The sequence below is a fragment of the Carassius auratus genome, chromosome 22, assembly GCF_003368295.1.
Source record: "Carassius auratus strain Wakin chromosome 22, ASM336829v1, whole genome shotgun sequence".
Classification (NCBI taxonomy): domain Eukaryota; kingdom Metazoa; phylum Chordata; class Actinopteri; order Cypriniformes; family Cyprinidae; genus Carassius; species Carassius auratus.
In genome coordinates, this window is record NC_039264.1 from 27,380,838 (window position 1) to 27,387,478 (window position 6,641).

At 38.5% G+C, this 6,641-nt stretch overlaps 1 long non-coding RNA gene across 1 annotated transcript; it reads left to right on the forward strand.

Annotated features, from left to right (window-relative positions):
* Positions 1–430: 430 nt before the first annotated feature.
* On the forward strand, positions 431–2,088 carry LOC113040700 (uncharacterized). The gene is made up of 3 exons (XR_003275289.1): positions 431–994; positions 1,177–1,725; positions 1,938–2,088. It is a non-coding gene; the product is annotated as an uncharacterized LOC113040700 (long non-coding RNA).
* The last annotated feature ends 4,553 nt before the right edge of the window (positions 2,089–6,641 follow it).

Sequence of the window (6,641 nt, forward strand, 5' to 3'; positions counted from 1 at the left end):
AAATGAAAATGTAAATGTAATCGCTGACACGGTGTGGTGCGGGAGAGAAGCACATAATCGAGGAAGAAGATGAAAGAAAGTCTTTAATAATCCGCATAGGAGTAATCGATAAGGAGGCAACACACATACACATTGACGAGACCGGACAACCAAACACTGAACTAAATGCATCTTATAAGGTGAACGTTAATTAGGGTACAAGACACTGACAAGACACTCCTGAACATAATGACACAATCAACACGAAACACGAAAGTTCTGTGGTGTGACAATCACATACAAAATGAAAGTAATTATTTATTTTATTTATTTTTTACATAGCATCCTTTTCTTAAATATATACATGCCTGTGTTTGTATATACATAATAAATATATACAGCACACACACACATATATTAAGTAAATAAAAACTTGTATTTGGGATGTATACATGCCTGCACTTTATATGACCTAATAAATTAACATAGACTGTAAGCAGTAAGATAAACGATACAGTCTGAAGACTTTTTAATATTTCTGTTCAATCAAACCATTCAAGTGTAAATTATATCATAATTGTAATAAAACATAGAAAATAAGGCAGAATCAAAAAAAAAATTGTCTGGTTTTCTGAGAATAAAAAGATTTAACACTTATTCCTGAGATTCTTGGTGCACCTCTTCCCTCCGCCTTTTTGAATATATGAAGCAATATCAAAATAATACAGCACTAGATGGGACTTTAAATATCAGATTTGTAAAATGAATAAAATTGCTAGTGTTTTATAGCAGTCTTCACTGACAATGGAAACTTCAGCAAACTGTATGTATATACAGAGCAGAAGTGTAGGTAGTGTCACGTTTTTTTCTGTCACAAGTTGTTCTCACTGAAAAACCACTTCTTTTTTTTATTTTCTGTTCAAATGTATGGCAAAGCATCCTTTAAATATTAATGCAGAAGCAGAATTTAACCACACATCGACAACATATCACTACAGAAAAGAAGAACACAATCGTAAGTCTAAAAATACTAACTTTCATTAAGATTTACTTAAAAAAAAGTTTATATATATATATATATATATATATATATATATATATATATGTGTGTGTGTGTGTATGTACGTATGTATATTGCACTATAGTGTGTGTATTCAGAAAGGAATGAAATTAAATAAAATATTTTCTTCATTGAAGGGGATCTGTGCACCATATAAAGACATCAGTGAGACAGAGATGCCACTAACTAAATGTTTTTCTTCGGTTTTTAAGAAAATATTTGCATTTCTGAAACGATATTCTTTTGTATTCATTTTTCTATTGAGTCTTTTGTTAATCGGATTTGAAGAGTTCCTGGAAGCAAAAGTTTTCTCATGCCCGTGCAGACATGATCTGAATGTACAACTAACGGCGTGCGTCTTCATCGGACCTGCTCTCTTTATTTTCGAACTACTCTTCCTCTTTTTAAGGCCTTTTAGAGAGAAATGCAGTCATTTTTCTGAAGGAGCAGATGATGATACTCAGCAGAACTGTCCTAAAGCTTTCACATCATGTCTGATTCCACCTATAATGTGGGCCATCATTTTGTTACTCGATGGAGATTACTTTGCTTGTGCCATGACATATTGGAAGGGAATTTCCACATTTGACAGTCAGCTCAACAGATCATGGTGTAAACCTATCGAAAAGTTCAGAAATGTGACAGCGCTTCGAAATTTGACTCAAACACATATCCATCAATCTCAGGTAAATATAACTGTACACGTGTTTCCTGTTATCATAATATCATAATAGAAATATGTAATTAATTCCTTTCACCCCACATATGTCAGACAGGAAATTAAATTACAATGTTTCTTCTTACACATGCATATTATTTTCCTGTGCTTATGAACAGTTTAACCTTCGACAAACCTCAACTTATAGTTATTTTTCTCTTATGTTTTGTTCTTCTTCAGATATATGGTTATGGTGTGAGCACGGTCTTCATCGTCTTTCCAATTATCTGTGTGGGAATTATTGACTGCTGTGGAAAATCTGCCTGCTGTTCCAGAGCTGGACGTGGCTGAACACAAATGGACACAACCATGAACATCTATCTATCTTACCTATTATCGGATCATTATATAATATTAATGCAGCTCCAAAAGAGGAACATGCCTCATCTGCCCTCCCTACTTAATGTGATCAATTTCAAAAGCGAAAGTGAAAGTAAAAAAAAAAAAAAACGCATGCACAAAAAAAGCGATTGCATTAGCGATTTCAGATTGCACGCTTCTCACTCGAACCAGACATCCATGTGACTTGTTGGCATTATATGCTGAGCTAACAACAACACAGCACAGAAAATGAAAGAACAACTGATGCCCAGTTCCTCCGTGAGTGGTTTAAAATGATCCAGAATTTGTTGTTTTGGTCCTTACAACATAGTCCACAATGTGCTGAAAGAAGCAGTCTTTGTAAACTTGCAAAAAAAATAATTACTAAACCTACACAAAAAGCAACATCTTTGCATGAACAGTGTTTTTTCACACACACACGCACATAATATATATATATATATATATATATATATATATATATATATATATATATATATATATATATATATATATATATATATATATATGTAGTTTATCTTTAAATTATATGTAAATCGTGTTTTGACTAATTTTTATATTTACTACCTAGGCACTCTCTTTTTCTTTTTTTCCTTTTTTTTGTGGATATTATGAGGTGAAATATTAGTAAGAGTGGCTAATAACATGCATTATATTTACTTCACCGATCTGGTACAATCATGAATCCAGACTGCAAACATGCTTATTGTAACATGGAGTCAGAGATGTTTGGAACCATTGGCAGTAGTTTAATATAGAATGGTCAAACAGACAGTTATCAGAGAACAGTGTCAAGTATGTCAAGGGATATCCAGAATCAGAAACAATAACAGGCAGAGGTCAGGGCAGGCGGCAGAGAATCACAGGCGGTATAAACAATCCAATACCAGACACGGAAAGAACAAACACTAGGAAAATGCTCAGAAATGCTAGACGAGGCTAAACAAGACTTCGCACTCATTGAGAGTCCAAACACAGTATAGGGGAGTGGTAATGGGGAACACCTGGTGGTGATTAGCCCTAAGCACAGGATTATGGGAAATAGGAATGGACACCAAATTCAAGAGTCCTGAGTGAAGTGCCCTCTAGATTTAGATTAGATTCAACTAGGCAACGTGGGCCATCATCATGGGCACTCCAGCTGACGATCATGACACGTATACTGCAATCATGAAGTGTTCATGAAACGATACCAATTTATATTCCAATCAAGAGGAATGCCACTTCAGTTCAATTTATTTCATTTTCATTTCTGATGGTTCTGATGATGCTGTTGAGTGACTTCTAAAACTGAAGAATTGAGACCAAACTCTAATATTATCAGCTGAACTTCCCTTAGTCACCAACGGTGGCGCTGTGTTTTATATGTGTTACTTTTGTTTTGAAACATTTGTTTTGTACATTTAACTTTTTGTACAAATTCTTATTCTTTTTGCCTTATAGTTTATCTAGTGTTAAACAGTAAACTAATAATGATTGTGATTTAGTAAGTATACACCGACATGCCAATGACCCAGCTATCATGAAACAGATGATGGAAACAGATGAATGTTCAACAGGTGAGTTTGCGAGATTGTAAGGAAAGCTAATTGGCCTGAAGAAGTTGATGGATCAGGAGTTTTCCTGCCCATGTAACCCTGGCTCTGACTATGACGATGTTCTTTCAAAGACCTTGCAGACATTCATCTTCTCATTGTGCTGGGCTCATTTTATTTAGTCTGATTCCGCCATCATTGTGGATGTTTCTGTTGTTGTTTGAGGGTTAATATGTTGCATGTCGCATGGCACACTGGAAGGGAGATTACTATGGTTCAGAGGTTGAACTACAGCGGGCCACCTAAAATCATTGGGGTCATTTACATACAAATTCACATTAATACAGGGCACCACTTGAGTGATGGGTCAATTTTATGATGACGTCTACTGTTTAATAATGGTTTTTGAAGGTAATATGCTCAGTTGTGTACCCCCTTACTCCTAAAATGCAAGTGGGTTAACAGTGTGGGTATGTAATAAACAATTACATTCGAACCCAATAGTTGCTTTATTAGAGGATTTATGGATCATTATAAAGTACATGTCTACTACATTGAAGGTAATGTAAGAGAATGGCAGGTCGAAGGGATGGTGTTTCTTTTATTTTATTTATTTTTACACTAATGACATTTGTATGTAGGTCTAATTTGGTTTTTTATTACCTTGTAGTCACTCTAAAATTGTCTAAACTTCATAAAAGCTGCATTATTATTATTATTATTATTATTATTATTATTATTATTATTATTATTCATTATCATTATTTAATATTTTCTAAATATAAAGCTAAAACTAGTCATTTGTGTTCTGTTTATTGGATACTTTAAAATACTGTTGTTTCTTATCAATATCTGGACCTATCATCATGGGAAATAGACCATAAGAGAGTGGAGCAAATCTAAGTGTTACATTTAAGCAAATATGTTGTTTGTTGAACAACATACTGCTGTATAATTTGAGAGTGTTCTATGAATAAATTGGGACAAAACACTGGTGTTACACCCCTGGACTCATTATGTTGTGTTTTCCATCCACATGTGTTCTGTGTCCCTGTGTTTATAAGCCCTAGTCCTTTCAGTTTGCATTTGTCAGTTCTTGATGTATTCCATGTGCTCTATGTTCCCCATTTGGATTATTAAAGACTCTCGTTTCATGAATTCCTTGTCTGTCCCTCCGTTTTGTTTCTTTTTTCCCCAGTGTTTTTCTTTCCGTTGTGTCCCATGAATCCCCTCCTTCGCTCAGAATACCTCATCAAAATCAGAAATCATTTGGGTCCCAAAATCAGACTGTTCCTTGGTACTGGCAAGCCTAACCAACTACTCGAATGATGTGGTTGGTCTGTGCGTTCTACAACGCCAGTTTGAACATCTCGTACAGAGCGCCGTCGTGTGAGGATGGTCCCTGTTATGCACGTATCACTTACGCCCCGGCCCTGAGTCCTCTAATAATTAATAGTGCTCATTTTTTTTTTTTTTTTGTCTTCTTCAGATTCTGATTGGTTGAGCTGGGGAAACGAGGCTATAAATGGAAGGAGGCGGACCCTTTCATTCTCTCTCTGCCAGCCATAGACTTCTCCACTGCCACATCATCTCCTGCTCTTATCTTGTTATTTTGGAGTGGGGAGCCCCAGCCTGTTTCTATTAGTTTAGTTATTTCTTTATTGTATTGCTGGGCTCCCTATCTCATAATTTTGGTCATTTTTGTGAACATTTTGTGTTAAAATAAAGGATTAATTTGGGATACTCCAGCTGTGTCCATCTATTATGTTGTGCATCCCTTTAAATTCCTAGACCTTTGTAGGGACCGTAACAGTCCCTGAACAAATTTTGCTGCCCCCACCATGAAGGAGAAAGCAGAGGATGGTATGAGTGCAGTGAGGATCTCCGCCCCCTGCATCGCGGCTGAGGGTGAGCTGAGCATGGAGCGGTGATGGAGCCAAAACCGGAAGGGGAATCTAATAGACTTATATTCTGAACTGGAGATTGAACTGCCCCCTCTACTCTCTCCGTTGTCTCCGCTGGTACCATCCAGCCCTCCTTTGTCCATGGTTCCCTCGCCCAGCACTGTGGAGGCTTCTGATTCTCCAGTGCCGACTCCAAGAATGTGCCATTCAGTGCCCACTCCTTGAAAATGCCACCCACTCCAGCCTCCTTCACTGCTGTCATCTGGCAGCCCATCTGCTCCCCTCAGCCCACCATCATTGCAGTGCGAGGCCCGTGGGACTGCCATCCTCCAGCGTCATCGTGGTCGGAGTATCCATCTCCCCTGCCTTCAGCCTTTGAGGCCCGGACTTTGCCTCGGCCCACAGACCCATTGGTTCCACCTCGGATCCTAGCTCCCTCACCTCCACCGTCACCCATCGATCCATCAGCTCCACCAGGCTCCCGTGTCCCTCCAGCTCCGACTTGTTCAAGCATCGTCCTGCCATCGTCTCTGGACTCCTCTCGTCTGGCCGCACCTCATTGCTCTGTCCCACCGGCTCCATTGGGCTCCTTCCTCCTGCCAGCTCCACCTTGTTCCTCCGCTTTGTTCCCTGGCTCGTTGGCTCTCCGTCTCTGCCTCAGGCTCCTCCTCCACCTGCTCCACCGCCATTGGTTGGCCCCCAATCCTCCTCCATGGCTCCTCCCTCCATCGGCTCCACCATGGCATGATTTCCTCATCTGCCTTGTGTGACAACTGCTAAATTAAAGGTAAGTATTTCTCACATGTAGTAAATTCAATGCATTTAAATACAGATTTATTGATTTATTCAGCTCTTTGGTTATATTGAGATTTCTGTTTATCTCAAAAATTGTGATTGGAGCAGCATGTAGAGCTGGACAATGAAACCACATCAACTATCCAGTGGCACGTTCAGCACTGTCCAACCACAAGAGGGAGAGTTACACATGCTGCAAAATGTACAAAAAAGAGATTAATGCTACTGTTTTTAGTCACAGAACCATTTAAGAGTAGAAGGTGGACATATGGGAAGAGGAGGGTGCACCCCTAGTTCAAGGGTGTCCA